The sequence below is a fragment of the Dunckerocampus dactyliophorus genome, chromosome 16 (genome assembly GCF_027744805.1).
Source record: "Dunckerocampus dactyliophorus isolate RoL2022-P2 chromosome 16, RoL_Ddac_1.1, whole genome shotgun sequence".
NCBI lineage: Eukaryota > Metazoa > Chordata > Actinopteri > Syngnathiformes > Syngnathidae > Dunckerocampus > Dunckerocampus dactyliophorus.
Genome location: NC_072834.1, coordinates 18,285,001 through 18,310,105, shown reverse-complemented (window position 1 = coordinate 18,310,105; position 25,105 = coordinate 18,285,001). Strand labels below are relative to the sequence as shown.

At 39.9% G+C, this 25,105-nt stretch overlaps 1 protein-coding gene across 3 annotated transcripts in view; it reads left to right on the top strand.

The window, feature by feature from the left end:
- Positions 1-25,105, top strand: part of zbtb16a (zinc finger and BTB domain containing 16a) — a 165,370-nt gene that overhangs the window by 12,908 nt on the left and 127,357 nt on the right. The gene's annotated exons all lie outside the window — the stretch shown is intronic.

Below are 25,105 nucleotides of genomic sequence, written 5' to 3'. Positions count from 1 at the left end.
TCCTGTCTCCCCACGCTCTTTGCCCGTCTTGGCTGTCAGGCATCTCCAAGGTCTCCCTTGACTGCATCCAGATTGTTTTGTGTTTGTCTGTTTGTCCCTGGGCGACCAAAAGGCAAGAGTGGAATAGTAAAAAAAAAAAAAAAAAAAAAGTCATTCCATTTTGTGGACTGATCACTGAAGCCGGTGGCTGTGGCATGTCATGACTCAAACGGCATCATTTCTGTCACCGCTGTCTCGCCGCCGACCTTACAAATGATGCTGTATACTTGCCACCGTATGCCATTAAGCGTGCACCCACCCCTCCCCGCCTGCCGTCGCAGTTTCCCTCCCTGCTTTCACCTTTGGGAAAGGAATAGCAGATTTCAGTGGCCGTCTCACTGATGGTTTTATTCTTTCTTTCCTCAACGCCGGTCTGAGGCTTCCCTTAGCAGGTGTTTGGGTGCTTATCGGCCACGTCTTTACCCCTTATCTCCGGGCCTCAGCTTCCTGCATCCTCTCACTTGCATGCCTTAGAGCGAGGATATATTTCACTTAGCCTCTGACCTCAAACCTCCTCTCTCTCTCTCGCATCGTGTCTTCTTGGCCTCCCTCGCGTTGTGCACTCACTTAAAGGCGCTGGGTCGCCGGCGGACACGACCAGCCTCAAAAGACATTGCAGCACCTGCGCCTCAAAAATCAGCCTCAAACATCACTGTGAATCAGTTTTTTGTTCTGGAGTAAATAATAGCTGGTTGATTGATTTATTCTCATCGTACTGTACAAGGGCCCGAGCACTCACAATTTACAGTTTCTTGTTGTGGTTTTCCGATATGTTTTCCATGTTTTCTTTATACACTGCTAGATGGACTGTGTTGTGATATCAAGCACTATATGCTCCATGTATCACAGTCAATATCATGGTGACTTACTTTATTGACAGTTGTCCGTCTATTCCAGTTGACCTGGGATGTCTTTTCCGGTTGATTTTGGGTAGGTAGAAGGAAGTTTGTACCACTGCAAGGTTAGTTATAGCGCTAACAATTCTTAATTTGTTGTGATGTGATGCATTCTTTTGACACAATGTTCTCCTCGCCATATACGCAAAGTCTTCCATGGATAGTAACACTGTATGTCAGTCAGTGCAGCAGAAACACTCCATTTCTATCAGCGTGCCTTGGCAAGCTCCACATTTACACCTCCGAGTCATTCCGATCCTGATTCTGTTGCTTTTTTTTTTTTTTTTTTTGTCAGGCTGATTGGTACTACGTAGACTTTAGCCCCGCCCCCGCATTCTCGCCTTCCTTCTCTGCTCCCACGTCCTGCCCGGGGACAAAGGCTAAAGTGTCTGTAGGACGGGGTTGCAATGCTGGTTTGGAGGGGGTTGACCCCCTTGGAGAACCTGACAGAGACCCTGTTTTTTTTCTCCTCCTAATCCTCCATTCTGAGCGAGCCCAGTAGGGAGAGAGCTGCCCCGTTGCCTTAACGCCCGTGAGAGGCTCTATTGTCAGCATCAGGGGTCTGTTACAGTAGGCTGGATGCGGGGTCTCAGGACCACATAACCCACGCTGCACCCCGTTATTTACAGTATGGCTTTTCATTGGTGCTGCTGAAACAGGAGCCCTCAGTGGATTTGGAGAGTCTGGGGAGGGGGTTTGGCATGGGAAGGGGACGACCACTGTTTGTGTTCAGTCAGGCCTCCAGTACGGGGTCAAAGAGCACCGGGGTGGGGGCGGCCGGGGTTACAGAACTGACTTTTTGTCTACATGTTGGCGGGGGGAAGTGTACACATGCACAATAAACTACTATTTAAGTTTAACACTTGCATTTACAGCCGATCAGAGAGCATAAGTTGGTGTAAAAATCAGCAAATTAGAATGGCTGTTGAAAGAAATGAAGGAAAATGTTTAAAACTCAACGAGTCCTTAGTAAGATTTTATAGCGATTTAGAGCAACTCTTTCTTGCGATTGGTCCTCAAAGATTTAGTTTGAAGACGTTTTGAACACCTGGTATCATGAATGGGATTATGGATATTTAACTTTATTTATAATTTACGATTCTTGTCCCGTTCCAATTTTGTCTTGTTGGTGCTCGGGAGGGGTTACAGAATGGTGGAGGGGAGCCCACACGTGTACCATAAACTACTGAATAGCTTAAAAACTTGCATTTCCACCAATCGGAGAGCAGTTTTAACATAGGTTTGGATAAAAATCAGCAAATTAGATTGGCTGGTGAAGGAAAATGTTGACGTTCAGTGATTGCACCTCAAAGGCGTCGGTTGAACCTGTTTGGGATGACGTGCGCTTGGACTGTTGCTTTCATATGCATTTATAATTTAAACTCATTGACCAGTTCCACTTTTTCTGACTGGAGAGAGTTCTCATTCGTTGCCTGACAACTGGCAACCATCTGTCAGGTAAAACTGGTTTTGAGACTCCTGGGACAAAGGCGTTTGGGGTGGGTTAAGTTAGTCGTTAGTTAAACGTGATAATTCGACACTGACCTCCAAAACTTGACCCGAAAGAAAACAAAAAGTTGCCTCAGAGTGAAGATTCAATATGTGTGAATAGGGGTGTGACTGTTTTACGGTACGGTACAGAAACATACAGAGTTCCCACGCTGTACACATTAAGTGAGGGACAGGAAGTGTACCTGTCTTGCGACTGCCATATAGTCATGTGTCTAATTCGTAAAAACAAATACAGCCCAGCCCAGCCAGCGATAGTGCTAAGGAGAAGCCGGAACACAAATGTATGCCTATTGTTCCCTTACTGTACCCAAACTGTGACCTTAAAACCGAGGTACATACTGAACTGTGAGTATGGCGTACCCGACTAGTCAATACTATCATCTCGAAAGTCACGCAAGTTGATTTTTTATTTTTATTTTTTTATTTTGAATCTCCACTCCATCCGTCACCAACCCAATTCTTGATTATTATGTCGCATTAAGATAGTTTTCCGATCTTCCAATGCTACCGTCAACCTTCCAGCGCACCGAATCAAGGACATAAGGGTCCCCCCCCCAGGACGCGCAATAAAGACAGCAGCCCAGAACAGATTTTATTATTTTTACTTGGACAATGACAGTAGGGGTGAAAGGTCAGCAGGCAAGAACTACACATGAGTTGGGTGGGGGGCGTATGGGGGAGGGGGGTGCCCCGTCCTCTGTCGCCCACGTCTCACCCCTATTGTTGGTGGACAACAACACAAAGGCTGCTGTCAAACTGTCCAGTGGTCAGCGCTTTGACCCCACCCGCCGTACCATTGTCCATCAGAATGTGGACCGGCAGAGTAATGGCTCCATTTTCAAATGAAAGTGATAAAAACAGCACTATTTTGAGCATTTTGTTACACAAATCTGTTCAAAATGGCAGACCATTTAGTTTTCAGCAACCTAAGAACACGTTTTGTTGACTACTTGCGTATTTATCATATGTGATTTCTCATTATCTCTTCACTCAAGTAAATCAAGGAAGTATATTTACGAGATATTTGCCATTGATTGCAACATGAATGTAAAAAAAACTACCTTAAATAAATAGATACTAAAATGTTTGTTGTAGGTTAGCAAAACATTCCAATTAGCTAACTCGTCTACTCCTGAACCGTTGCACCCAAAAGGGTGAAAATTTGTCTGTTGCCTGTGCTATTATTTTTCTGACAAATACACCACACTTTTTAAACCCCAAAGGGTGACCCCATAAGTTGGATATACTTGAAATTTCTCACACAGCTCATTACACTGCTCTAAAAAACAACCCACTGTAACTTTAAGGTGTTTAGCTGAATTGGCACCAAATTTGGTGCTGATAAGCACGTGTGTGTAAAATTTGAGCATGATTGGGTGAAAAACTGCCTTAGCAAATAATTGTCTGTAAGTCATTGAGCATCTGTCTGATTGTAAAACTTTAAAGATACCGTATCAGTATTACATGACCACACCACCACAACCAATAGGGGGAGCCACAGTTATAACGCCACAGGGGGGGGCCCTCATTAAACAAACAAACAAACAAAACAGAGACTCTCTGACATAAAATGTATGACTTGCCTTCTGTCCTCTAAATGCTCTTGACATATTACAGTAGGAGATCAGAAAAACTAGGGCTGCAACTAACGATATTTTTTTTTAGTTGATTAATCTGAAGCTTGATGTTTCAATTAATCGCACATGCAAAGCTGATCTGTGTGAATAAATTGTTTTGCCTAAAACAAAGATAATAAGTCTCCTTAAAAAAAGATTAATCAAATACAGGGCTATACGCTGCAACGAAATAGTCACATTTTGCAACTAAAATGAGACATTCGGAGTAAATATTTCATCTACTCGTGCATGTGCGACCAGATAAAAGCGTTGACCAGGCATGCACTTTGTCCCTTATTACCGTGAGAAAGAAAAAAAGTCTGTAAAATGTGGAGTCAATTGACGCCAACTTATCACAGTCTAAACCCATCGATGGCAGCGTGTGTGATCGCTCACGTTTCATTCTCATTTGATCGACTTTTGTGCCATTTTCTGCCACACAAATAACTCGCCTCTCCTTTGTTTTTGTCAAAGTAATTTTAATAGTGCTGGAAGTTGGATACACCTGCTTTATCATAAACCTGGACACACAATTTCTAATATTTTATACTGTCCTGTTTAAGCAAGACATACAGTATGTCTATAATAACATTTAAATTATTTTATTCGGTCAATTGTGTTATTTTTAACAATTATTGTGAATTAATTATTGTACAGTTAATTTCCCATGCCTTAGTGTTACTCTAAAACAATCAAATTAAATTCAAGTTTGCCTTGTCAACAATGTGTCCCTTATTTATTTGAGGTGTGTGAAAAGAGGACAGTATTGGAGTTAGTAGTATTTGTCAGTAATACACTGAAAATGATAGGAAATGTGAATATTTACTTTGCAAGTCGATTTTTTTGGTGTGCACCCTTAAATTTTCTGCTTGCGCGCCTAAATTTTAAGTTAGGGGCCACAGTTCTCCTAGGAAAAAAAAATGTTATTCTGCAGCCCTGAAATACCCAAATACTTGTTGATTAATTGGATAAGTAGTTAATCATTGATCTATTGATGAATTATTGCACCTCCACTACACAAAAAAAAAACATATTTGTAAAAAACAATTACGTTCCATGTACTAAATCCTTGTTGGAAGAGGTTTCAACAAGGTTATAGTCTTGTGAAGTCTCGACCATTTTATGCTCTTCAAAACCACTAAAAAACACGATAATTAGTTATTTACAATTCATCAGAAGAAACCCCCACAACAGAACTTTTCTGCTAATTAGAGTGCATTACATGTACTTAGTGTGACTCTCGGTCACCCTAGCTAAATGTCGACAAAAACCGTAGCAATTTGTCAACAAAATCACTAAAATATCTACACAATTTAATTGTTAAAAATTTGAAAAATTCATCAATAGGAACCCCGAAAATGTCACTTTTCTACTAATTACAGTGAATTACTCTGTCACCCTCAAAAAAACATTCTGGACAGTGACCAAGATGAAGCAATTTTCAACAAAATCACAAAAAACAATACATTTAAATATCTCCAGCATACCCCAGCGACACTAATGAGGAGAAGCGGCATAGAAAATGGATGGATGGATGGATGGATGGATGGATGGAGATGTATATAAATATGTGTCAGCAGAAACCCCCCAAAATGTCACATTTTAACTAATTGGACTGCATTGCATGTGCTTTGTTCGACACTAACTAACTAAATGCTGACAAAACATTGAGCAATTTCTCAACAAAGTCACTAAAAAACACTATTTATTTTAAAAATGTATCAATAGAAACACAAAAAATGAAACTTTTCTGCTAATAGTGTGCATTTTGTTGACAAAATCACTAGAAAATACAATGTTTACTTGTTAAAAATGTGAAAGATTAATTAATAGAACCCCCAAAAATCTAACTTTTCTGCTAATTAGAGTGGAGTACATATACTGTATTTTCCGGACAATAAGTCGCTCTGGAGCATAAGTCGTACCAGGCAAAAATGCACAATGAAGAGGGGAAAAACATATGCAAGTCAAACTGGAATATGAGCTGCATTTTTTGGTGGAAAATTATTTTTAATCGGAGACCAAGAACAGACATTTAATCTTGAAAGACAAGTTATAATAATAATAAAATGGAGAACAGGCTAAATAGGCGTCTGTTAATGTGAATAGGTGGTATGTTAGTGTACATATAGTTATTCAGATAACTACTGTATAGTCTAAACAACCTGCAAAGTCATCTACATTCATCATCTTGGCACCTACTCGGGCGTGGAGACGTAACTGCACGGTTGACACGCACCAATCTGTGAACTCGTTCCTCTAGCTGTGGCCATCTACTGTAGCTGCTGGACCGCGATTAGCTTTTTTTGTTTCATTCATTGCAGTTAGAGTATCCCCCGCTTTTCGCCAGTCTCTCACAAGTTTCTCGTTCACCCCAAACTTCCTTTCTGCTCTTCGATTGCCGTTTACAGCTGAAGATTTCACTACTTGCGGCTTCTGCAGAATATGATTTTCTTTTTGGGGGCATTTGAGTTCCATCTCCCCCAGTTGTCTCTTATAAGCGCCGAGTGGCGCTATGAACAGGCACGCAGACGGAACCACGTGACACTCCAAACCATAGAAGAAGAAAGAACAGATGCGCATACGTTTGTCGTCTTCCGCTTACGAGAAGTGGAATTACTCCTGCAAGTCATTAAGGAGTGTAAGACAACAAAATATCGACTGAGAATGTCGACTGAGGTGAGTCATGTCCGTCGGAATATTCAGATATTATGTTGGCTTGTCGTCGAAGCTCGCTTCTGGTGACGTGACGGCGACGAGGTGGTGGTAGGTCGGTGATGTCATTGTTCTCGTATTGCCTGTATACACGGCCACTCTGAAAGCTGTTTTAAAAAAATACCTTTTCAGGTCACCCGGAACGCCGTTCTTGTGTGGATGAGAGGCTGAAATGATAAAATACTTTGTCGTTTTGATCTGAAAACATTTCCGTGTGGATAGACCCTCAGTTGTCTGTATAAGTTGATGTTTACATTGTACGTTTTCAGTAGTTCAGGAGTGACAGGAGTAGCAGATACTGGCAGACAAGCCTAGAGCACCGTAACGCCTGTTAGTGTGGGGGAAAAAAAACATATATAAGTCGCTCCAAAAATCTCACATTTTAACTAATTAGGGTGCATTATTTGTCAATAAATATATTGTCAATAAAAATCAAAGAAGTGACCGATACAGTTATTGATGAACTGTATTTATTAGTAAAATGTGTGCAGTGTGTTGCACTGTGCAGCGTTCCTCCAAGTGTTTTGGGGGTGGGGCAGCTGGGTCAGTGGACATGGTGCAGCTTTCACATGGCCCTGAGGTCCTGACCCCCACCTTTGTTGGCCATATCCAACGCACCCCGCCCCCCTCCGCCCTCCTCTTAGCGAGACCCGAAGCCCTTTGAGCAGCGCCCTCGACCCCCTGCTGGGCGCACCCCTTCAGCACATTAATAGTGGCACTGGAACTAATTGGCCAAACTTAGATGTGCTTGAGACCCAGATTGCCTCAGCTGCCAGCGCGCCACAAACATCACACCCCCTCCTCCGCTGCCATTCACAAACCTTCAAAAGGAGAATCGCAAAATTACCGTCTTGGGCGCCCAAACAAGCTACTCACAACATTGCCACGCTCGGTTTTGTGCGACCTGCACTTGCCCTGCGCCGAGACCCACCCCACCCTGCTGGCATTTTGTTACCCAATGTTCCAAACCAAAAATTGCGATATTACCTTTGAACTGTGAATGGCGGCGTAAAGCGCCGTCTAGCGCCAGACTGTTGCAGTTCACACCGTCATGTCTGCCGTCTCCTCGAATGCCTTGGAGTGTTCAAAGAGGGAAGCTGCCCGCGAGGCGTTTTATGATTTTATTGGCTCGCAGGAAGCATTGTCTGCGAGGTGTCGGACCGTTAGCTTTGTCAAACTGCGCACGTATGCGCTCTAAAACTCCACTATGAGTCTACAACCGCACGAGAACTGGACTCTTCATACTTTGCAGCCTCTGTACACTAACTACACCTGCAGGCCTACAAAAACTAGCCCTACACTAGGCAAAGATCCTCTATGACAGGAGTGCACTGCTGTTTTTAAGCACCTTGTACAATAACACTAGTCAAAGATCCATAAATGTCAGGACTGTTTTTGCTGTCCTAATGAATGCCTTGCAAGAACGCTACTTACAGATCCTTTATATGACTGGAGCGCTGTGTTGTTTTTAAAGAATTTTGCCCATCATCCACAATCCTTAAGTAAGACATGATGAACACATATGTCTTTCTCTTTACTGTGCGTTTTAAAGACATGAAAACAGATAAAAAGAACCAGTTCATTACTGCACGTACGGGACACACTTCCTTCTATAAAGTCGTTTGAAAAGGTCTCCAAAAAGCAGCAACAACATTCCATTTACATATCATGTGACGTGCATATTAAGCAAGCTACAGCATTGTTATTATTATTAACATTGTTACGCTGATCGAACTACATTACTGGCGTACTGACACTGGGCCATAACACACCGGCTAGCTACTAGCTTTACCACAGACTCACAATGCCTCAGACACGACCAAAAGGTACTGCTGCTGTGTTTTTATTTCTGAGTTTGGAAAAGTTCATGTTAGTTTGAGTGTTTCTTTCTATGTTGCTATGTGAAATCAGTGCGCCCAGGAAGGAGCTTCCAGTAATGCTTAAAAGGACCAAAATAGGGCACAGCAGTATTACATGTTATCAAAAAAGTGCAGTTTTACTTTAAGCACCTTCTGCAATAATGAGAGTCAAAGATCCTTTACGTGATGTACGTTTTCTGCAGTTTTTAACACCTTCAGCAAAAATGCCAATCAAAGATCTTGTGTAACACAGGAGCGCTCTACAGTTTTTAAGGACATACTGCAAAAACGCTACTCAAAGATCCTTTATATGACAGGAATTTCCTGCTGTTTTCAAAATATCCAGCAAAAACGGGAAAGGTCCTCTATATGACAGCAACACTCTGCTGTTTTCAAACACCTTCTGCAAAAATGCCAGTCAAAGATCTACAGTACTACATGACTGGAGCGCCCTGCGGTTTTTAAGGACATCCTGCAAAAACGCAAGTCAAAGATATTTTATATGGCAGGAATTTGCTGCTGTTTTTAGGAATCGCCAGCAAAAGAGCGAGTCAAAGGTCCTCTGTCCTCCTCAGGAGCACTCTGCTGTTTTTACTAAACGTGAGTCAGACATCCTCTCGATTGACCTTCTTCCGTGCAGCACAGATAGACTACTATACTGTATTTTTACTGTTTTTCTTTCACCTCAAATTCGGTTTCAAATGCTGATACTATGTGGGAATGCATAAAGGTAAGTTTTGATGATGTTATTGAGTGCTAATGTGCTTTTTTGTTGGTGCACAACCTCAAGTTAATTCATGCTAGCACACGGCCTTTTACCCCACATCAAACTGTGACGTAATAATCTTCTTTCTGAGAAACAAACTCCAGACTGGTGGATGGTGGGTGGGTTTCCTGTCTTAGTTTTATACAATACATAATACATAATAATACATAATAAATACATAATAAATAAGACAGCCTCCCGAGCTGGTCCGTGGGTCAAAACTGGTTGGAGACCGCTGCTCTATATGTCAGGAGCACTCAGTTGTTTTTAAAGACCTACAGTACAGCAAAAAAGACAGTAGTCAAAGATTCTCCATATGACAGACACATTAAGCTGTTTTTAAGCTCTTTCTGCAATAACACTAGCCAAACATTCTTTATATGACAAGAATTTTTCTACTGTTTATAGGAATCTCCAGCAAAAACACCAAAGATTTCCGATATAACAGGAGTGCCTTGCAGTATTTAAGGACATACTTCAGAAAACACTAGTCAAAGATCCTTTATATGACAGGAATTGTCTGCTGTTTCTAGGAATCTTCAGCAAAAAACATCAGTCAAAAATCCTCTTATTGACAGGAGCACTCAGCTGTTTTTAAGGCCCTACGGCAGAAAAGACAAGTACTCAAAGATCCTCTATATAACAGGAGCACACTGCTGTTCTTAAGCTCCTTCTGCAATAACACTAGTCAAACATCCTTTATATGACAAGAATTTTCAGCTGATTTTAGAAACCTCCAGCAAAATTTCCAGCCGAAGATGCTCTATATGACAGGAGCGCTCTGGTGTTTTTGAGTATGTGCTGCATAAATGTATAAAAGTAAATAAATAAATACAAAACAGTATATTTTTTTAAGACAAGTCAAATAGTGGTCTGCTGTTTGTGTCGGATTTGGGCCATGGGCCACCAGTTGAGTAGTGGAGTTCTGCCGGGTTTTGGGGCGGTTCACATTTGGTCCTTACATAAAGTCTCATCCCAGAGGTCCTGTCCCTCAGCCGTGGAAAGTTCCTTGTAAAACTTTTTACTGGCTCTAAAAATACTCCGCTAATGACTTTTTAGGCTAATCCGGCGAGTGCTCACAGAAGCCAAAGCGAGAACGGGAGCACGCTTTGTCACACGCATGACTTGACTTCTTGACAGCAAAATCAAATTATGCTAATACATTATTTGTTTAGAAGGGTGAGAAACTAGTTGATCAACATTATCAACAACACGTGTACAATGCAAATTAAAAGTTTCATTTAAAAACGGCATTTTGTCTTCAGCTGTGTTGTCATTGACTAATATTTCAATTTGTTTGATGATCTGAAACATTTAAGTGTGACAAACATGCAAAACAAATATATCAGGAAGGGGTCAAACACTTTCTCACAATACTGTATGTGGTATTGGTCGGGGTTGCATCAGGCAATTCCAACGGCCCCTGGCAAATAGGTAATTATTAAAAAATAAACCTTTGTGTGGATTGGCATTTTTTGGCGCTTTGTCTGAACCGATTTTTGTACTATTTGACACAAACCTGAATTTAATTTCATGCATATTTTGGAGTACTGTGATACAAATACAATATTTTTTTTGTTCCCTCCCTACATCGCAGTTCACCTTTCACGGACTTGCTGTTTGGCGGATTTTTTTTAAAGTGCAATTTTGGATGTTTTTTTTAACAGCATATGAATATGTGTTCTGTGTCCTTGTGGTCTATTACAGCGACCTATCGGCGCTCTGTTGTATGTGTCTGTTATTATATTACCACTGCTACCAGTAGAGGGTGTTGCATACTCATGTGGCAGTTGAAGACGAATGCCTGAGAAAGTATGTCATCCCTCCACCTCGTCTCAGTGTGTGTGTGATCTCTAGCTCTTTGCTGGATTTTGGTGGCTGTAGGACGCCATTACGGAATGCTGTAAATTAATCATTGGTTCATGGAGGACGAGTAGGCGCAGTAAAATGCTACGCCAGGAACAATATGTTTTAACAAGGATACAAAAACGCTACAGCCGAACAGTGCCAGGACGAGGCACGGTCAGAGGAGTGCATACTTGTGAGTCACTTAATCATTTCTAGGGTCCAACCTTGAAGGTTGATCATTAAAATTAAAATAACATTTGAACTTTGAGAGTGTTAAAACGAGAGAAATGTGAGAAAATGTAAATGCATGTCAGACAAAAGTGTATAAAGTGTATGGTGAGGGGTTTTATAGCCTTAAAACATATATAATCACCTTTTAAAAAAATAAAGTTGGCTACTTCGCGGGTTTCACGTATTGTGGGCTATTTTGGGAACCTATTCCCCACGATAAACGAGGGAGCACTGTAATACAAATAAATATCTTAGAAATGTGTGGTGCTTAAGTTAAAAGAGAATAAATTGAGTATCCGGGTTGCAGGGGTGTCCAACTTTCATCTCTATTAGCTGTCAACTATTTGTGTTTTATTTGTGACTGGCAACATTTTAATTGTACACTACTTTATTTACCAAGCACATTTCCACTCAAACAGTGTGGCCATCTTCTTTATGCTATTTTGTCGTCATTGGTGATGATATAAAAAATATAAAGTCTGAATTAAACATTTATAATAAAAACTTTGAAGTTTGAAGCAAATGTTCCTTGACCCTTTGTGACCTACTCAAAATCATCTGATCACCATCATAAGGCTGGACTCACTATGTGTTTGTGTTCATTCAACAACAACACACAAATAGTGTTTTGCGCACAAGACATAATTAGAATAATGACAACAAGAGAGTAAAATTGTCGGGCGACACTTTGTACGTAAGTAAGTTACTACGTACCCCATGAACGTGATATCCACTTCCCCGTGGGACAAAAATGACTTTTGAACTAACCGCATCGCTTTTTTTGTTTTAAAAACAAAATGTCACTGTGGTAAAAAGTCACATTTGTAGTCTGAAGATGAGAAGCTAGGCTCATAGCTCTAGCCAGTAAGCTAGCTAGCTGCTGCCACTGACAGCTAGGCAAAGCGTGTACATAAAGATGCAAGATGAGTGGAAATGCAATACATTTGACAAGGGAGTGATCAAAGGCACTGGCATCGATTGGTGTAGCCTGTGTCAAGCTGTCAAACCGAAGTCGTTGAGGTTTTACAGATTAGTTTTGATTCTCGTGGCAATACGGGACACCGTGTGCGTCCGTTGTCGGGTCAATATGGATGTTGGCACCCAACAATAACAAACATTTTTGTTTTTGCTGGCATTTTTCTTGAGCTGAACACAAATGTATTTATTCATTCATTCGACGGGGGCGGTGACGTCATCGTTTTCAGAAAGTAGCGGTTTGCTTGTCTACACAGCAACGACAAGCCTGCATTTTCAGATTTTCCCACTCTGGAAGCCATTTTAAAAAAAACAAAAAAAAAACGTTTCAGGCCACCAAGAACGCTGTTTCCGTGTGGATATAAGGTGACAATAAAGTACTTTGCCGTTTTGAAAATTTTTCCGTGTGGACAGCCCTTAAAATAAACAAGAAATGAAACCAGAAGGTCAACTTACGACAACCAGTAATGACCCAAAATGACCCAGAAAAATGCGGCAAACAGCTCACGGCTACCTGCGTACCTTACAGCACGGATTTGGTGATTCCCTTGCGTCCTGTTGTGATGACATGCGTACCGGATTTCGTGTCAATCGGACGCACTTAATATTTTCTCACCAAGCGGGTTTTGGGGAGCTACCCCTAAAACATGTTAACTTCCACCTGGATACATGTGCTGGCAAAGTTTTTGGTTTTCGAGTATATTACAGCCCTCAAAATGTGATTTAGTTGCTTGGATAAGTAGGAATTTCAAGAGGGTGTGTGCTCAAATCAATGCAATGTGGGCCGTCCCTTGCGTCCAATTTTGTGACAAGAAGATATTCTTAATGTTTCCCCCCTTCAATATCATTCATTTTACCCTCATTAATTCTTATTATGATATTGAAGGGGGAAATGTAGAATATCTTGACTTCTTGTCGAAGTTGAATCCTCCACCCGCTTGTGTTGTCAGAACCGACTTTTCCAAAAACCGAGACGACGTGTTTCAACCTACATGAGATGAAGAAATCTGATGCAAGGGACGGCCCACAGGAGCAACGTCTCGCCGCTGTTGCGTCTCCTGACACGCACACACGCACATTGGACGGACGTGCACGTGCATAATATCAGATGAGTTGTGATTCAAGGCAGTCGGCCGTATTTGGTTTCCACTCAAGAGTGGGAGTGATGAAACTCTCCTTCAGAAGTTAACTTTTTAGGAGAGCTTTTGATTGATTGATCCAAGGTGACCACTCTGTGAATCAATATTTTTTGACAGACAGACATCAAGCATTAAAATAAACTCTCCTTGGTCAGATCATCCGGCAGATGTGCTTGAAGCCACCATAAGAGAGATTGAACTTTATCCTCTTGTATCCACACACATGATATTGCAAACATGCTAATCCCCATATGCAGTCTGCTCGTGGAATTGTGACTTGTCAGGACCGCCGTGCCGCCGTCTTGCACTGACAGGACAATCGTTGTTGGGATGATGATGTTGACGAAGTCGCAGATTTATGGGTTTTAGATCAATGTCAGCTTTAAATTCTACATGTGGGGATTTGAAAGTAGGAGCGAGCCGGTTACAAAAGCCACGGAAACAAATACAGTGGAAGCTTTTTCTCATAGGAAATTTAAAGCCAAGTAACCAGTTGCAGACAATTATAGAAAACGATTGGCAATGCATATACATTTGAAATGAAAGTGATAAATTAACATTTAACATCACTTTTAGAAGACTTGATTGTTCACAAAGACTGTTGTTGGTTGATGACGTACATCGCCTTTGTGTTATGCTATGAGTTATTTCTTGAATTTAGTAGTGTGATCCAAAAACGGCGAAGACTTGTGGCGGGACTGTGTTAGTAGAACTACAGAGTCAACCGCTAATGACGTCATAGACGGGCCAATGACGTCCGGTTCCGGTTTCCAGTTGTTAACAGTCACATTTAGTAATAAAGACGTGTCACGAGCACAGTTGGACTCATGTATTAATAACACAGCAAGACTGCGTCACCAACGTGTGATAGTCTGGGCACACAAATCCACAGAGTGATACGAAAACAAACTATTACAACATTCTTATTTGAGTTTGCCAAATGAATGAGCCTCACTATACTGTAGTGTAGTCGCCCCTCGCTACAGCTACAATCTATTGCAGTTTTCAAAAATGTATTAATAAATGACGGCGGATTTGTGGTGGACTATGGATTATTATTATTGAAAAAATAATAAAAGACAAGTTATACGTAGTATTCTGATCACTAGGCATCAGTGATGTTACATTGATGGGACATGAGTGAATGCTTCGCTGTGGGATAAATAAAGTACAAATACTTACGGTGTCATCTTAGAAAGAATGCTAAAACCATCACACAGCAACTTAACACTCAAAAGGTAGATAAGAACTATACAAGACAAGTACCATTACGAGTTTACATAGAATTGGAGCATTTTCATATTGGAATGATTTGAATCATTTGAGAAATATGGAATTAGTAGCAATTCTGTTTTATTGTTGATTTGTCATGGCAAATTTGGAATTATAGAAAAAATTGTTACATTTCACTTTGTGAAATGTAAAGGTGGATGTCTTTAATGGGATTGGACATTTTGACATGGAACTGATTTCACTCGGTTGAGAAGCGTGGATGTAGTTAAGCGCCCTGCGACAAGAAGGCACATCGTAATTCATACAGGATACAAATAGTTTACAGCAAGTTTAAACCAAGAGGCGTCTTATGCGGATGATGAGTTCTTCTCTCAGAAAACAAAAACACGTTGTGGTGCCAAAAAAGTGTTTTTGCGTTGAAAAGGACTCTCTAGCGGCACGACAACCTTGTAGAAGCTCTGCAGGACTGAAGTGAAGTGCGCATAAAGGCAACGGCGGCGGCAACGTTACATTTGTTAACACTCCAAGCCTGAATGCATTCTTCCGCCTGTAGTTTGCTTTGTTGTCTGCCACAAAAGGCAAAGCGCCGTTTCCAGACCTTTTTAAAGTAGGATTTTCCTTTTGTTCCTGCTACCTGAGGCATCCTTGAATGTATTTCCTTAGACAGCGTGGACGTTCTGCACTCTTGTCCGTGGCAAAATTGTTTAGTCACTTGCAAAAGGCTTACAAAAGTAATGCAAGTCTGTCAATTCTTTACAAATGTAGATAAAGCTGTTCCGTAATCGCAGATAGTCATACAAACTAATAAAAAGAGCAGAATAAGAAATAAGAAGAACAGTTTGTATAACTTTTGTGCCATCACCGCTTCTCTTGCATTCATCATTCTTTGAAAAACTAAGCAAAATGTCTAAAAAAGTGTCCTTTATTGTGGTGTGAGAAGAATGGAAATCCTAGATGTACAGTGTATCCTTTATTTAAACTAAAATTGAATGAGATCACCTTTGGCTCATGTGTCAACCTTCCACAAAAATGAAATAAAAAAATGATAAATAGTAATAAATAAATAGTAATAAGAAAATAGTTTCATTTAAGGGAAAATCGCCATTTTTATATAATCGGCAATTGTTCACGAACCCGACCATGTTAAGTGAATTTCCATGAAGCAGGATTCTTTATTCATGAATCAAATATGTTTGTAGTTGGAGCATAGAAAACCTGTTAACGACCTTTTAAATATGTTTTATTTTTTTACATTATTAGAGCTCACCCTGTAGTCACATTTGCACTCCTATTACCCAATATATATAGATATAAGAAAAAATAAGACATAAATAAGACTTGTGCTTTTCTGTGTTGCTGTAAATTATGTTCCCTAGGGGAGCTGAGTGGCGGGCGGACAGGAAGTGACGTTGGGGGTTCAGAGTTGAGTTTTAGCTTGGTGTGGGTTACAGGTGTGTTAGGGAGTGTTGTGCTTTTCGTGAGATAATTCAAACCTGCAATAAAATCCTGTTGATCGAACATTACCGTAACATTACTGACAGCTAGTGACCAGTGTAGAATACATTTCATCACAACGTCTTTGATTGCATCTTCTGGATGCCTTATATGAGTATTTTACTTCATTTAGCCAGTTTCATGCTTAAAATATGTAAAATGTCTATTTTTAACTAATAATAGGCCGTATAGAACCACGGGACAGTGATGATTTATTAACATTTTTGAAAAACCGTGATAGAGTGAAGCCGCAAAATTTGAAGTGCAAAGTGATAAGGGATTACTGTATTCTTGGAGAACTTAATGAAAACATGAATACAAAAAAAAAGTAGTAGTAGTACAGTTTATTGCAAAGTAAACAGATGTGAAATCTTATATGAGCCAAATCGGATCAGAAATCCTTCCTTGTCTGATGCCTCTATTAAAAAATTGCACTGGACTGAAATGAGTTGCATCTTGTTTCCATGGAAAGTTTTCAAACAACAACCTTTAAATCATTAACGTTACACCAGGATGAAATAGCATCAGGTTTCCATGACCACCTGTCTATATTATTGCTTGATCTGCCTGCACACTTGGTGTTAATGCAATAGCGGCGCATGTGCATAGTTTAAAGCAAGGGTATCCAAAGTGCTGGCTGGGAGCTATTTGCTGACCCTGGCTGTTTTTTGTTTTTTTTATTGCCCCACCGCACATTCTAAAAATAGAATTTATCAAGACCCCCCCCAGCAAAAATAGAAAAATCAGCAGTAATGTGACAAGAATAAAGTCAAAATCTTAAGAGAAAAAGTCGTTTTAGTGGCATAAAGTTGAAATATTAAATATTATATTTGAAAAGTCGCAATATTATCAAAAACAAACAATGAAATAACAATGAAACAAGTTGTAATTTTTGGAAAATTAGGTGGCGAAAACAGTTATATTTTTAGAATAAAGTCAAAATACTATGGGAATAAAGTCAGAAAAAATTACGAGAAGAAAAGTTATAAGAAGAAAGTACAAAAAACAATGGAAATGTAAAAAATAAGAAACTTCTGCAATTCTACTAGAGTCAAGTCCAAAAAAGTCCTATTCTAACAAGGAAATAAAGTTTGCAATTTTGTGAGAATAAATTCATAATATGAGGAAAAATAATGTCATTTTAGTATCATTGAGTTGAAATATTAAAGCACATTATACAATTTTTAAAAAGTTTTAATATTATGACAAAAATAACTAAATAAAGTTGTAATTTTTGGAATGTTAGGTTGGGTAAAAGTTATTCAATTATAGGAATAACATCAGAATATAATGAGAAGAAAGTCATTTTACGAGAAGAAAATTTACAGTTATTAGAGAAGAAAGTTTAAATATTTGGAAAAATTAAAAAAAACAGCAAAAATAGCAATGAGCAAAGAGCGACGTTCATACTAATAATACGCTTTTTCACTTATATCTCAAGGCTGAGATGTATTTTTTTTCTTGAAATATATCAAACTTCTTGGCATATCCAAGTGGCCATTGCATCCTTTCATTTTTCAGTATGTGGCTCTCGTTGGAAAAAGTTTGAACACCCCTGTTTTAAACCATCACATGATTACTGTTTGAAGCTATGAATATTTACATCCTACGTACTTTTGCTGCGCAGATCCTCATTTACCAAAGTAGCTGGAAGAATAAAAGACACTTTACTTGGCCTGGGAGCCAAGATGTGCTTAGGAAGATTGGCGTCTATTGTACATGAAAACCTGCATCATCTTCGAGAGCAAAGTGAAGTGAATATTATCGCATTTGTTTCAAATAATATAAACAAACACAAAAAAACATTTATCTCGCCATATCAGCGGAGTTCAATGAAGCTCGTCTTCTCATTTATCACTTTTCCATGATAAATAATAATTAAACAGTCTAGCACAGCGCCAGGAAGCGGGAATGGGTCCAGCAGAGATTATTATTATTATTGTTATTGTTATTATTATGAAAACAAGACTGACTTCCATGCTTCCCAATAACACCAGGGAACAATCAAGGTAGTATTTATTAAAAGCCAAGAATGAATAAAACGATAAGAGCGGTTTTTGATGAATGCTCATCTTGTAATTAGTTCCTTTTTGTGGTAGGAATATAAAAGCAGCATTCGACAAAGAAAGGTGCACGTGTATTTGATCTTCTTAGTCAGCATGTGGTGCAATGCGCTCAGGACTCCCAATAAGGAAGTTATGGAGTGTTTTCTTTTATTCTTAGACGACATCACGGGTTCATTGCAGTGCATCCTAGCAAGGGACCGCGCTGAATCATTTCTCTGAATGCTACATTTAATGAGAACTATAGATAGCTGGACACAAACCCCAATATGATTCACTAGAAAAGTATTTGTCCTTGTAGTGCAATTACGATTTGCTCTTTCTTTACTATAAATAGTCGTCAACCTTTAGCTACTTTCACTTCCTGAGCTCTTAATGTGGATATTCTACATTTGTATGTTGTTGTTTTTTTAGGTCAGGCTTTTCCTAAACTTTTCAGCTCTGGATGGACCCAATTAGAAATGTGCTTCCTCCCCGGGACCAAAACAAACAAGACCAAAAATATGATGTATTACCATAACACAAACACATGCATGTAAATAAGTGTTGAGTGTTTGGAGTGTAAATCGCAACTTTTAGGTTTTGATTTCTGGTGATTTAGGTTTTTGTTTTCTGTTTTGACAAATAGTCTACAACTATGATGAGTACATTTTTTTCGTAAATACCTGTATATATGTAAAATATTTTGTGTAGATCAGTGGTTGTCAACTGGTTTGGCTGCGGGACCCACCATCACATTTTTCAACTAGAGCTGCAACATTTCATGATTATCGATTATCCAATTAATTAACTATTTTGGTATTTGATTAGTCCTTTTTTGAGCTGATTTCAGCCTCTCAAATATGAACATTTTTTAATTTCCTTGGTCATCCATGAGCGCAGACATATCTTTTTTTTATTTTAGGCAAAACAAGACATTCACACTAACTGTTTGTGTTTGTGTGTCACAGTTAGTGGAATTTCTTGCCTTGTTAATGAGGTTGGGATCATTAGTTGTGTTGTGTGTGTGTGTGTGTCCAAACTTTTGGCCTGTATTCTAAATAATCGATACTGTAATATTAGGAATTAGCAAAGCTTTCCAACAAAATGACTATACTGTGTACATTTTTCAAATCTTATCCCATTTCAAATTTGCTGAGTCAATGCTATCATTCCAAACCAAGTTTAAACCAGATCTGATCCAGATTAAACAATGAGTAGCAATGTAAATTGTAAATTCAATGTTAATTCAACATGGACAATCTCATTTAATGTGTGGACATTTAAAATCAGTTTCTTTTGTTTGTGGTTGTGTGCAACCTAATCTATTTATAGTAAATAGTGTGTATATATACAGTCGTCCCTTGCTACATTGCAGTTCAAACATTGTTCCCTCACTCTTGCGTTTTTCAAAAATGAGTTAATAAATGATCGCTGCTTTGTGGTTGAATATGACCTATTATCAATTTAAAAAATGCTAATTTAAGCAAATTGCACATATTCTTGGCCTAAAGGCCCTGTCACACCATTTAGCCAGCTTACGCCAACGTACGAAAAATTTGGCCAATACGCTGGCGTACGTCGAAGAAGTTATGGGCAAGTTTTGTATATGTTAACAGCACGCGGAAGCACGCCGGCATACGTCTAAGTCGTCCAAAAATTTTGTGCCTGCATAAAACTTTTCGACGTATGCCCGCATCCACGGGCAATAATTTATGCCATAGTTGACACCCCTTCACACACGTTATTTGTAAGTTATGCACAAGTCACGTCAACATACCTTGAGACAAAACTATCTTAGCTTGACCAGTAGAGGGCACTGTGACACTGGGAATGGAACTAACATTTATTTTTTTTTTTTTTTGCGCTTAGTCTGAGAGAAACGATGCACGTTTTAATCAAGCATTATTGATCACGTCAACATGAAGTGCATAGGAGTATTTACATTCAAAAAGAATGGAAAGATACAACATGTTACTGTCCAAGTTAGCATTAGGTTTGATGCACTGCCAGTACTGGTCAAGTATGGAATCACTGGAGTGCCAAAATTAAAAGGGAATATGCGTGGAAATACAAAGAGAAGCAATAATAAAAAAAATATACAAATGTAGTCATATTATTTTTCCATTTTGTCATTGTTTTTTCTGTATTGTCTTTGTTTTTTCCAATTCGCCGTTTTTTTTCCTGTTTTATATTTGTTTTTTTCCACTTGCGTTTTGTCATTGCATTTAGTAATGACAAAGACAAAAGAATGATTTCTGCATTGTCTTTGTTTTTTTTCCATTTTGGCATCGCTTTTCCTGTTTTGTCTTTGTCATTACTAAATGCAATGACAAAACGCAAGTGGAAATGGCAAATACAAAACAGGAAAAACAACGGCAAATTGGAAAAAAACAAAGACAATACAGAAAAAACAATGACAAAATGGAAAAAGAATATGACTACATTTGTATAATTTTTTTTTATTATTGCTTCTTTTTGTATTTCCACACGTATTCCCTTTTAATTTTGGCACTCGTGTGATTCCATAGTCAAGCTGCTATCTGCTAATGCAAACACGACAGTCTCCATCTCCTCTCAGCCAAAGCTTGCCAAGAAGACAGTTTTGTCTCAAGGTATGTTGACGTATTACGACTTCTGACTTAGACGTACTACGTCGTATGCCCATAACTTATTCGACGTACACAACTTATTCGACGTATGCCAGAGTATTGGCCAAAGTTTTCATACGTTGGCGTAAGCTGGCTAAATCGTCAAGGTGTGACAGGCGTTTGCCGTTGGGCATAAATTGTGAACACCGGCAACACGCTACGCATTAGTTGATATAAGTTGTCTATAAGTTAGAGAAATGTTCTATATAAGTTACTAATACGTCATGTTTACATCGACCTTGTTATGAATACGCTATGTATACGCCCAAAATTGGAAAAAAAAACTGTCGGCAGTTCAACATATGCCATCAAAATGATCACGTCAGGCATGCGCTGCCTAAATCGTCAAGGTGTAACAGGGCCCTAAATTAAGCGTTTTAATTGACGTGTGTTGACTGTTAGACGAGTGCTAGCAGCAGTTTAGCGGTGTATAGGGTGGCCGACAGCAGCTCCTGTGTGACTGTTCACTGCATTTGTTTGTTGATAAAGTCATTGAAATGAACCATAAGTCTCTGCTTCACCACAAACAGTGACAGTATTCTACACTGGTCTCTAGGTGACAGTAACGTTACATTGATGAGACAATCGTCACCAAGAAGTACGGTGTCCATGCTAAAAAGTCTAGGCATGTGTCTCTATGATATTCTGACGTCATGGTAACCTTGGGCAAAAATAGCACGGTTTTGACGGTTTAACTGTATTGTATTTGCAGCTCTAAAATGTGTTATTTTGAAATATCTTTATTGAAAAGAGAAAAAAGTCAAATCAAAATGGTAATTTTAAACCATATAACACAATGAAAGTGTCCATCCATCTATTTTCTATGCCGCTTATCCTCACTAGAACCGCAGGTATGCTGGAGCCTATCCCAGCTGACTTCCGGCGAGAGGCGGGGTACAACCTGGACTGGTCGCCAGTCAATTGCAGGGCACATATAGACAAACAACCATTCACACTCACATTCATACCGATGGACAATTTAGAGTCGCCAATTAACCTAACATGCATGTTTTTGGAATGTGGGAGGAAACCAGAGTACCCGGAGCAAACCCACGCACGGGAGAACATGCAAACTCCACACAGAGATGCTCAACGGAGATTTGAATCCAGATCCTCTCGATCTCCTGACTGTGTGGCCAACATGCTAACCACCCAGCCACCGTGCAGCCAAAGTGGAACATATGCAGGCAAAATAAATAACAAAAAAACCTGAAATCGTTCAAAATAAATAATTAAAATGCAGTCTAGTGTGGCTAATCCTGCAGTTCAAGTCACAACACAATAATTATTTTCTTAGTTAAAAAAAAAAAGCAAACAAATGTAATCAAGTGTCTCAAGAAGGTCACAACATAAAGTAAATAATTAAAAAAAAACTCTTGTAATGTTATGTTATTATTTCATCGTGGCAGATCGCACTTTTCCACAAACTTGTGACTACAGGGGTGTTATTTCATGTATACAGAGCTCTAATAATGTTAAAAAACGTATTTACAAGGTCAAACGGGTTTTCTCTGCTCTAACTACGAAAGTTATGTACACTTATTACATAAATTAAACTTTCTTTCTCGTTTGCCACGTTTTAATGCAACTTAGGGGCTATTCTGCAGACATACTGTAACTTCCCGTGTCAAACAAAAGCATGCATGCAGCTCAACACACGCTATGAACTTCTGATCAGTCCAATGTTTGACCCAAACGGTCCTCAACAAGACAACCTTGTCAAGTTTGGCGTCCTGCAGCTTGCCTCCACTTGTCATCTCCTCGCTGTAGATAAGCCATCAGCGGAACTTGAGTGTGTGTGTGTGTGTGTGTGTGTGTGTGTGTGTGGATGGGTGCGTGTGTGCACAAAGTTTTTAGGGTTGAGCGCCTCCCTCTCTCTCTCATACACACACACACACACACACACACACACACACACACACACACACACACACACACACACACACACACAATCAACGGCAGCTTCCTTCAGAACAGGACTGACATGTTTTGGAATGGAAGCTTCGGCCGATGTCCATTGTTCCGGCGGTCAAGCCTTGTGCGTGGCTTCCCTCTCGGACAAAGGTCATTGATGGTGACAGTATAAAGCTCTGGCCATTAGCGGTTGATGAATGACCTGGCCTACCGGTCAAGGCTTGACCTCCCTCCCTCCCTCCCTCCCTTCCCCCCTTTTCTTGCTTTGGTAATCCACTGTTTAAGTTAGGATGTGAGGATTCCAGTCGGTCAAGCTGTACTGTATCTATTTGCCCAGCGGCTGCTATTAGACGTGCACATTTGCAAACACACACACAAGTGGACACACAGGATGCTCTCAGTTCCTTATCTCTGCTGCTTTTAGGACAGCTGTTGAGTGCAAGCAGCTGACCTCTGACCCCCCAAACCCCCTCCCTCCTTCCCACCACCAGTACGACAGCACGACGACCCCCCACCCCTCAATAAATTCCTTTCTGCAGCGCCTCTTTGCACTAAAAACTTAAATTCAGTCACTAAAACTACAACACCCTACCTTTTTTTTTAAAAAAATACTTAAAAAAAAAATTGTCAGGCTTTGCTTGCAATATTTCTGCCCCCATCCCCCCACCACTGTAACACCCCGAGTGCATGTGAGGGCAATGTGGGGTCTTTTGAGGTCAGTCCTGCTTAGAAGAAGCAGGTCTTTACTTGCGTTTCATCTCTGCGATACTTCTTTTTTACCTTGATTATGTCAAAAACATTTGTTCTTCTACATGGTGGGGGCAGGGTTTAAGATTACTGTTACCGCCCTGGGGGCGGGGGACTAGTGGCGTCTGTGAAGAACATACTTCCACACAAACATTCAGCAGCAAAACTGGAAATAAGGCTGTCAGGCCAGTCTGCGCTTGTTAGTAATGAAAGGTTGGCTTGGAAACAATCAACATTTTTTCACTTTGAACTGATGTAAATACATGTGAAAATAGGACGTGCTCGTTACTTGGCTATTACCATCTTGTCAGCAGTAATTTTCATTTGCTTTTTGTTCTGCTTGTACACCAAATTTGGGGGTATTTTTAGTGGTGTCCCATAATGTTGTGACTGGTGTTTCAGACAGCTGTGAGAGGCATCCCCCGATTTGTGTGTCTAGCGTTGTGGTGCCTGACATTCCGTAACATCGTGAGGCGTGTCCCATAATGTGACTGGCGTCCGATCACGTCGTGACTGGTGTCCCATAACTTTGTGAGTGGCATCACCTCACACTCATCGTGTCATCCCCTAATGTGTTGAGAGACATGCCCTAACGATGTGGTTTTGCATTGTTTCGCTGTGCAAAAGCAAAAATAACTCATTAGCTTTCTTCTTTGATTTGTAAAAACTGAGTATTTGGGGAGATTAGATTGGACGTGGGTCATATTTTTCTTGCTCTACAGAGGCCAGCCTAACCCCTAACATTATGAGTGGGGTCCCCTAACATGTAGAGTGGTATCCCATAATGTTGTGACTGTGGTCTCCTAGTGTTGTGACTGGCGTCCCCTAACCATTGTGAGTCGCCATTGTAGACTGCATTAAGGAAAACTGCACTTTCTGGGGAATTTCATTGATATGTGTTCATGTCTCACTTTTTTTTTTTAAGTGCAGTTTTCCTTTAAGAACTGCATTTTATTTATTATTTATTTATAAATAATTTAGTTATTTTTAATAACGAAAATGAATTGTACATGCATATGTTCCACTTCCATCATGTTCTATTAAATTGTTTTCAAACGACAGTTCAACACTAAAGTTTTTTTCTCTTTGTTTCAATGAGGATATTTCAAAATAACACATTTTAGAGTTGTATTACATTACTGTGAAACCGTGATATTTTTGCCGTAGTTTATCATACCGTCAGAATCTCATAGCAGCCCATGCCTACTGGCGTCTCATAATATTGTAACTGGCGTCCCCTATCATTGTGACTGGCATTCCCTCATGTAGTGACTGCCGTCCCATAACATTTTGAGTGATTTTCCCTAATGTTGTGACTGGCATCCCCTAACATTGTGAGTGGTGTCCCCTAACGTTGTGACCGGCGTCCCGTAACGATGTGCCTCGGATCGCCTAACGTTGTGATTTTGCATGGCTTTCCTGTACCAA